Raw genomic sequence first — 10,153 nt, forward strand, 5'->3', positions numbered from 1 at the left:
CCATGATGTTCACCTAAGTGTGTATGCACTGATGCTCCTGTTCCTTCTTAAGAGTATAACCCAATCTTAACTAAAATTACACAACCATTTGTCAATTCAAGTTCAAGACTTGGGGCTTGAGGCAGTGTTTGGGGGTCTGTGCTGGTTAGTTTTTTTTTTCTTTTTTGTTTGTTTGTTTATCAACTTGACACAAGACAGGGTCATCTAGGGGAAAGGAACCTCAATTGAGAAAACATATCCATCAGATGGCTTGTCTGGAGGTCTGTAGGGTCATCTATTAATTAATGATTGATGTGGGAGGGCTCATCCTGTTGTGGGTGGTGCTACCCCTGGACAAGTGGTCCTGAGAGGTATAAGAAAGGTAACTGACTGTGAGCCTGGAAGCAACATTCCTCCTAATTGCCTGCTTATTACTGACTCCAGGCTCTTTCTGGCTTAAGTTCTTCCAAGGGCAGGTTTCCTCCAATGAGACACTATAAAGTGTCAGATGAAATAAATTCTTTGCTCTCCAAGTTGCTTTTGGTCTTGTTCTATAACACAGAAGTAGAAAGAAAACTAGGAAAGGTCCTCAAATTTATATTCACTCCATTTCCTCTCATTACTCTAATTAGTAGAATAATCATGCATAAAGAGATATCTGAACAAAAACACAATTGACTTTAATAATAGGGAAGAGGTAGACTAGAGAATATGCCTTCACATCTTTTCTCGTCCAAGCTGCAGACAGATAGACTGATGGGAAAAGGGAGATTTGGTACAAAACACGGGACTTGATCTACTAATAAACATTGCAAAGAAAGGGAAAACATAAAAACACATCCCTTCTCCATAGTTCCATGGCTGTAGGTAGAAAACCCAGGACAGGAAGTGAAAATGTCTGTCCCCACATCACTCTCTTTGATGTAGGAAGATACTTCCAAAATAGGAAGAAAGGGTGTGGAAGGCATATATATCTATTTTCTTTTGATGAGTATAAACCTATTCTTTATAACTTGAAAAAAACATTGCTGATCTTGACTGTCTGCATTAGTTATTTATTTATCCAAAGGGGAGGTGGGTATCAGGGAGGGTTGCCTCAATTTGTGAAGGATAAAGAAGTTCTGTTCTTTGTTGAAACATGGCAGAAGGGCCAATAAATATTTCCCTTCACACAGACTGCAGGTCACAAGTCAGTACCACTTTGGGGACAGTAGCATCAGAGAATAACAGGTTTCTTAAGGTTTCAAGCTCACTAAAGGATATGAGAGATTCAGAAAAACTTAGTGCTTTCCACCTTTGCAGATTGAGACATCAGGACACTAGACCCTCATCAGGCTCAGCAAGAGATCTTTAAAATAGAGTAATAGAATAATCAAGTTCAAATTGTGTGGCACAGATTGCAATCATCATCAGGATTGAAGAAGTGGAAGAATGTAGCAGGATAGGAATAATAAAATAAGATTTTTGAGGCAAGTGGGGAAAAGTGAAATTACATGAACAAGGGACAGTTTCTCAATGAGGACAGTACATGGTAGATGATGGACAAAAGACTCTGTATAGGTAAAGGAGGTGATGCCTACGTTAAGTACTGAGACAGAACACAGAGATCAAGCCTGATAGAGTTCTCAAATACCAGGAGGAATCGTTAAGACTGGGTGTGACAAGTACTGACAATGTGGTAGATGTTCTGGCACAAAGATCTCTGCTGAGATGAATAGCCCTATGAACAGAGTTGTGCTGGGCCCTGAAACATTTGAAAATAGAATCATAAACTTGAGTGGGATTTAGTCTCAGAATTCTTGAAGCAAGTCATCTAATTTTTCAGGGTGTCTTATCATTCTTTCTCTTACAAAATATTATCAGGACCAGAAAACTTGGGATGGGATATGAAATGTTCCATTCACCAGTTTCTTTTCAAGTGAACTTCTACAGATGACTGATGGGGGGGCGGTGTCCTTTTGCATATATGTTTCTATTATTGGCTGATGAATAAAGCACTGTTTGGCCAATAGAGGCAGGAAGAGGAGGGACTAGGAGAGCAGAATTCTGGGAAAGGTAGGCATAGAGAGGCTGCAGAGAGACGCTATGTAGTGAAGGAAGGAGTAACAGGTCCAGACCCTTCGCCAGTAAGATATGACCATGTGGAAATATTTAAATTAATAGAAGTGGGTTAATAATTAAGACATAGCTAGCCAATAAGACACCTTAGCCATTGGCCAACAGTTTAATAATTAATATAGTGTCTGTGTATTTATTTGGGGCTAAAGCAGTGGCAGGACATGGCAGGACAAGAAAACTCTAGCAACAGATGACCAAGAATAGGATAAGACTTAGAAGGCTGCAAGCCTCCAAGACAGGATAAAATAGCCCTGCTGCTCTTCAACCACCATTAGGGAAGCCCTGATGGTGTGAAATGTCCAGAGTCAGCTCAAGAACCAGAATCTGGTAGTATCCCCAGAGCCCTGAGCTTGCTAAAGCAGAGTGATAACAGATGTTCCACAAACATGTGTGAGCTTTTCTTCAACCTCAGCATCATTTGAGAATGAGGCTGGCTGGTAAACCACTCCCTCATCCTTCTAACACTATGAATTTGGTTCATCACCTCTGGGAGACTTTTCTGACCAATTGTGTACTACCTTGTGTATCACCTAACATCTTTTAGCCTCTTGGATATTTTTTTAATATTCATATGTGCATATATGTTTTGACTAAATCTAACCTCCTTTCCCTCCTCTCTAATTCCTCCCCTATCTTTCCACCACAGCTTTTTCTTCTCTACTTTATGTACTCTTAAAACACACACACACAGACTCACACACACATGCATACACACATATATACACATACACACATACACACACAGACACATACACACACATACATATACACATACACACATACACACACAGACACATACACACACATACATAGATATTTATGCATACACATATACATACACACATATACACACTCATACACACACACAGAGAGATACACACACAGAGACAGAGAGACAGAGAGAGAGAGAGAGAGAATAAAAACAAAACAAAAACGAAGCCATCCAGTCCACTTAGTGCTGCCCAAATGTTCCTGACTGTAAGACCCTCTACTGGAACATGGGTGACCCCTTAGGGGCCATATCCATGAAGAAAACTGACTCTCTCTTCCAAGCCAATGTAGCCAAGTCGGATAGGAAGTGGGGACTTCATGAACTTTTCCCATTTGTACCAGGATTTGGGCTGCCTTGATCTTGTATAGATTGTGCATGTGGCTAAAGCTTCCATAACCCTGAGCTTCTGTGACCCCCATGCTTTGGTGACCCTGAGCTACAGTGACCCAGAGCCACAGTGACCATAAGCTTTAGTGAGGTCCTGGATGCAACTACACTATCATATTCTGTAAAAAATTGACCATCAACACTTATTGATTCCTTTGGCTCTTGCCATCTTTCCTGCCTGCCTCCCTCGCCTTGATGAACCCAGAGTTTTGGGGAAGGGAATGCGATGTAAATACCTCATTTAGACTGAGCACTCCATCTTGTATTCTCTGCATATCTCTAGACTAAGCATTTTATTTTTAAAAATCTTAGTTAAGGTACAAGTTTATCATAAAATTCAACTGTTTTCAATACAAAATGTACTGGATTTTAGCAAATTTAAACAATTGTACAATCATTGCTGCATCCCAAATTTCCAATGTTTCTAGCACTCCAATAAGACTCCTCTTTACCTAACTTCTGGAAGTAGATTTGTACATGAACATACTGGAGGAAAGTGAATTTGAGAAGTTGAAGGAAAGATCAAGGTTGTATATTGTCCCCAGATTTACTGAAGGCCTCAAATAATCTTAGAAGTCAATGCTGGAACATGAATTAGTACATGACTAGCAAAAAGTGTAAAAGCTTCTGTTTCCCAGCATGCCCTGTACTTACCACTATGCCCTGTACTTTTATTTATTGGCAACTATTTATTGAATGGAATGAACTAAGTTGAAAAGATGCAGTATTGATGGAGGAAAATACTTCATTATAGACATTTTTCACCTAGCATCCTTTCCTAGCCCTTATAGCCCCTGGTGCTACCTTTTAGGCAATTGGCTAATCCTTCCACATGTCTTCTTGTAGGAACGATAATCCCACGAGTCTAGGAAAGCATAAGATCAGAGTTTTTATTCTTCGCAACTGAGCACATCTGCAAAGTCTGCAAAGCTATCCTGAGGTGAGCCAGGTGCAGTGTGCCTGAGCTGTCCTGACCCAATATGGTGCAATATGCCCCAGCTGTTTTGACTCAAGCCAGGTGCAGTGTGCCCCAGCTATCCTGAGCTAAGCCAGGTGCAGTGTGGCCAGTCTGTCCTGACCCAGTCCAGGTGTAGTCTCCTACAAAGCAAACACTGTTTTCCTGTTTCTCACCGTTCAGAAACACCCTGCCCTGCTTCATCACAAATCAATTGTTCAGCCTGTATGTGCATGCGTTCTTCTAGGTACTCAGAACTGGTTTCTGTTGCTTACAACTAAGCACCTTAACAATTTCATACTATAAAAATGATTGATAGCTTCTATAAGAGGTATTTCAAGGGAAAAATCATGTGACTAGGGAGATTCTTTCTAGCAGAAAAGACAAGAGTACTTGAATTTAATCATCAAGGTTCATTTTTTTTTAAGTTATGTGACAAATTTTGGGAAACATTATTAATGGTCATAAATAGTGTTATTTTCTGGTACACAAGTTCAGCTACATATGTGCTACCCTACTTAGCTAAAGCTGTAATTTAGTCATCAACATGATTTCAGCTCAGACAGATATTTAAATGAGCCCCAGATTCTCTTAAAAGTATGATGAAATTAAGCATTAAACATTCAATTTTTGTGATTTAAAAGTTATTCCCTTTGTAAATTTTACTAAAACTAGATCAATGTTCTAAGAAAGTTTGGTTATTTTTAATATAAGTAAAACTTTATGAACAACTTTTTGGTTAGAGACAACCAGATAAAATTGTCCTATAAGATTTGTTCTTTTATCTCCTGAGCATATTGGGAGTGATGGGAGTGGGGGGCAGTAAGTGGAAAGGGAGCTAGTAGAAAGAAAAGGAGAAGAGAGGAAAGCATGTGGGACTAGAAAGATTGAGTCATGGGAGAAATGGAAGAGAGAGAAAGAGAGAGAGAGAGAGAGAGAGACCATAAAAGAGGAAGCCATTATAGGTTTGAATAGAAACTGACTCTAGAGAAATGTCCAGAGACCTACAAAGATGACCCCAACTAACAATTTGAGCAAAAGTGGAAAGGCTACCATAAATGCCCTTCCCTGATAATGAGATTGATGACTAACTTATCCACCACCATAGAGATCTCATCTAGTAGTTGATGGAAACAGAAGCAGACACCCACAGCTAAACACTGAGCTGAACTAGAATCCAGATGTAGAGAAGGAGGACAAGATCAGGCTACAGAAACACATAGAGACAGCTGACCTCAACAAGGAGGTGCTAATGAACCCCCAGACTGATAGCTGAGAATCCAGCATTGGACTGACTCAGACCCCCTGAACATGGGTCTCAGTTAGAAGGCCTGAGCAGGCTAAGAGACCTCTGACAGTGGAACCAGGATGTATCCCTGGTACATGAAAGGACTTTGGGAGCACTTTCCCCATGGAGGGGAATCAGGAGGGAGGGCCTAGTCCTACTCCAAATAACTTGACAGATTTTGTTGATTCCTCTCCCTGTGGAGTGGGGGGGAAATGTGATGGGAGGGTAGTGGGGGGGTGCATGGGAGGGAGAGCATGGATTAGGGAGAGGGAACTGGGATCAATATGTAAAATAAGAAAAATAAATAAGTAAAAAAAGAAAAAAAGATTTTTTTTTTTTTTAGAATATGGTACATTTACACAATGGGGTATTACTCAGTGGGAAAAAAAAATCAATGGAATCTTTGAAATTCACAGGCAAAATGGATGAAACTAGAAGAAACCATCCTGAATGAGGTAACCCAGTCACAAAAAGATAAACATGGTATGTACTCACTAATATAGGGACTTTAGACATAGAGCAAAGGATCACCAGCCTACGATTCACTCCACCAGGGAAGCTAGGAAACAAAGAGGACCCTAAGAGAGACATACATTGTTCTCTACAGAAGGGGAAAGGGACAAGATCTCCCAAGGAAATTGAGAGCAGGAGGGATGAGGGGAGAGGGAGTTAGGAGAAAGAGGAGATAAGGGGAGTGGAGAGGAGGGCATAAGGCAGAAGAAAGATTGAGTCAAGGAAAAAACAAAGGAGAGCAAGAAAAGAGACAACATAATAGATGGAGCCATTATAGGTTTGAAGAGAAATCTGGCACTAGGGAAATGTCCAGAGACCTACAAGAATGACCCCAACTAACAATCTAAACAATAGTGTAGAGGCTACCTTAAATGTCTTTCCTTGATAGAGATTGATGACTACCTTATATGTCATCCTAGAGCCCTCATCCAGTAGCTGATGGAAGCAGAAGCAGACACCCACAGCTAAACAATGAACCTAACTCCTGGAATCCAGTTGCAGAGAGGGAGGAGTGATGTGTCAAGACCAGGCAACAGAAACCCACAGAGACAGCTGACCTAAACAAGAAGGACCCCAGACTGATAGCTGGGAAACCAGCCTAGGACTGACCCAGAACCCCTGAACGTGAGTCTCAGTTAGGAGGCCTGCGCAGTCTAAGGAACCTCTGACAATGGAACCAGGATGTATCCCTGGTGCACAAATGGACTTCAGGAGCCCATTCCCCATGAAGGGATATTCCCTTAATCTAGAGACGGGGGGGGGGGGGAGCTAAGCCCTACCCCAAATGACTTGTCAGATTTTGATGATCCATCCTAGAAGGCCTCACCTTCCATGGGGAGTAGATAGGGGTGGGATGGGGGGATTAATAGGGAGCCTGAGAGGTTGGGAGGAAGAGGGAACTGGGATTGATATGTAAAATAAGAAAAGATATTTAAAAAACAAAAAAGATTTGTTCTTTTAAGCATCTTGTAACTATGAAACTACTGTGAGTCATTTCAATTTTAACATAATCGTTACATTGCTATGAGATAATATTATCTCAGAAATCAGAAACCATATATATGCTACCATACCCTTTAAGTCATCTGCTTCTCTTTTTTAGTTTTGGCATCGGAAAATGAAAAGAAACATCAGTAAAATTAGACCTTCTGAGCTTAGGAAATCTGACATTGTATCCTAAATAATACTTAATTTAAACATTCTTTATAGCCTTAATTCATGTCCAGACTTAGCCTGCAATCTCGGTGGTACCTCTCTAACTGCTGACCAGTTTTATACCTTGTGTTTCTATGCAAAGGGGTTTTGGTCATTTGAACTTCCACCCATATAAGCTAAGAAAATTGTTTGTACATTTCTTTAAAAACGTGCAGACTATTTTAAGACCTAACATATGAGGATGAATAATTTTCACATCTTTTTTGCTTTGCTGAGAGAGCAGCCACCACGGCTTGTCAAGCAGTTGGTGTCACAGCTCAACGTCACTCACGTGCTGCCTGGGCAAGTGATTCAGTTTTTGTCGAGCAGTGCTTCCTGATGGACCACAGTGCCTAGGCTATGAGTCAGCTGTGTAAGAGCCAGGAGGATTTGATGCAGTCTTATGTTTGGTCTTATCACCCAAGCCTCAAAACGTTTAGTTGTTTCTCTACTTCAGTGACAAGGATCAAGATGTTAGAAGTCCCAGTCCAGACCTGGGTTATTAAAATGTTGATTTTTTTTCAGAAGTCATAGATTCTGAAATGATTGCATACCTCTAAAGTACTAAATAAATGAAATGGAAGAGTGGAGAATTCCTCAAGAAAATAGCAGATGAGTAAATTAGTGACATCTTAACGCTAAATGCCAACTTCGTGGTTCAATACTCATTTCACCATGATGAAGAGACTAAGCAGAAGACAGATGTCAGATGGAGGAAGGGACAGAATACATGGAAGTCATTTAAGAATTTTCATGCTGCTTATCACTGAGCAGTTCTAACCATCTGATAGATATGAATTCCATTACTGATGCTTCATCAAATTTCTTCATCCCTTTCAGGTACAGAAGTAGAGCATTTTTGTCTTCATTCGATTCAGGAGAGCTAAAAGTTACAGGACATCAGACTAGTACTCACAGTGCTCTGTGTGTGTGTGTGTGTGTGTGTGTGTGTGTGTGTGTGTGTGTGTGTGTGTGTGTCTTTTCAGAAAGGAATTTTGCAATCACTTCCTAAGCCACCTGCCCCAGCCAGGGACAACACAGCCATCAGATAAGAAGCAATGGAGTCATATCACACACTAATGCTAAGGTAATTCCCTTAGTGTTTTGAAGACTGAGAACCTGAGCCAAGCACAGGAACACATTAGGAGATTTTATTCAGCTTACGCCTCTCATTGCCCTCTCAGAATGGAAATGTGTCATCACAGTTTAGTTTCCTGAGGTCACAAAGATAAGAAAATATCTACTTTGATTTCAAACAGAATCATTTATAGATAAAAGAAGTCCCCTCCACAAAATTAAACAGCTTTTCAAAAAGCCTCTCACCACAGTTAGTAATAATTTATGCTTGGTGAACAGGAAAATATGCTGAATTTATTCATTTTACTGTGTGTGTGTGGCACCTATCAAAAGGGCAAACCGATAAAGAAAAAATGAGGGTGGGTAACTTACTGGCATTTGAAAATCTAATATAAAAGGTTTTTATAATTCTCCCTTGTTTCAGGAAAAGAAGAAAATTAATTTTGAAAGTGGCAAAACAGAAAATGTCTATGATTTTCAAAGCCATGGTAGCTGACATTTTACCACAGAGATAATTCCAAGGACTGCTTTTTCCTTTGTCCTCTGAGATAAATGTTGCTCTGTTTTTGACCCCTAATCAAGAAATTATTCACAGTACACAATTTCTGGTGATGAAAGCAGAGTCTGCAAGGATTTAACCAGTCACATCTCATAAACACCGAGAGCTGAACAGGCGGGATCTCTTTTTTTTTTCTCATAGCCAATCAAGATATGTGAGTTTCCACTGTTGTTATTTCTGGGTGAAGCTTTATTTTCTCATCCAGTTTCAGGATACACTGTAAGGCATGATGCTCACTGCCTGGTCCCTCCCAGAGAGTTTCTGAAACTCCTTATATTTAAGTAACCGTGTAAAGAACATCTGTAATTTTTCTGCTTCATGTGGCATACAGTACATTAGGTGCAGTGTGAGGTTTGGGGAATTAACTGGAATTAAATCTCAGAAAAATATGGCATGACTCGTGAGACACACATTTATCTTTCTGCCTTATCAGAGGGTTCTTTATCATAAATTAAAGGTATTTCTTGAAGATTTGGGAATTATAAAGGAAAAACATAGTTTGAAGCATACACTTGGCAACTTAATATATTTAAGCACAACATAAAAGTATGGTTGAAAACCCTCAAACAATGTACCTTAGTCACATGGCTTATGGCTCATTTTTCTTAAAGGAATTTAACCATAAAATTACTAGGTTTTGATACTATGATGATAACGTAGTTCAGCAGACTTAACCTGATGAACAATCTTAAGTCTTTTACTCCAATCTGATGAAAAAAATTACTAGGTGTTGGAGGCAAAGCTTTTTTGAGTCTATTTCCTTTCCTAAACTTAAGTTTGAAAGTGTCCAAGCAATTCTGCCCACTGAGAATTCTTGGCAATGATTAAGCTAATACTCAGATATAAAAATAAATACATTGAGGCAAACATCTGCATCATGAATTGTCAGAAGCCAGGGAATGTCCGCGGTGGAAGTTTTTCTTAATCTGACAGATAGAGGAGAAGGCGTAACCTTACAGCATTTGTCCGAGGATTCTTTGATGTTTTCTCTCTTTACCACATCTCCTAATACACTCACAGAGGCCAATGTAGGCTTCATGGGGACAGTCAACCTGTGAAATAAAAAAATACAAAACACCACAATGAAATACTTCCAGTGTTTGCAGTGAAATAGACATGAGTAGTGGTGATGATATCAAACAAATGAAGCCAGTCCTAGAAAGACAAACACTGTATCATGTGTTTACTCTCATTTGTGGTTCCTAGATTTCATGTAATTATATAGAATCATATACATATACACATGTATATGTATATCATACATATGTGTATATGCATGCATACATGTATACATTTGTGTATGTATATATT

The 10,153-nt window shown here is 39.7% G+C and overlaps 1 non-coding gene across 1 annotated transcript; it reads left to right on the forward strand.

Annotated features, from left to right (window-relative positions):
• The first annotated feature begins 9,474 nt into the window (after positions 1-9,474).
• Positions 9,475-9,561, forward strand: LOC127224491 (small nucleolar RNA snR60/Z15/Z230/Z193/J17). Its single transcript, XR_007834723.1, has one exon. It is a non-coding gene; the product is annotated as a small nucleolar RNA snR60/Z15/Z230/Z193/J17 (small nucleolar RNA).
• Positions 9,562-10,153: the final 592 nt, after the last annotated feature.

Source organism: Phodopus roborovskii, unplaced genomic scaffold (assembly GCF_943737965.1).
Source record: "Phodopus roborovskii unplaced genomic scaffold, PHOROB, whole genome shotgun sequence".
Lineage (NCBI taxonomy): Eukaryota > Metazoa > Chordata > Mammalia > Rodentia > Cricetidae > Phodopus > Phodopus roborovskii.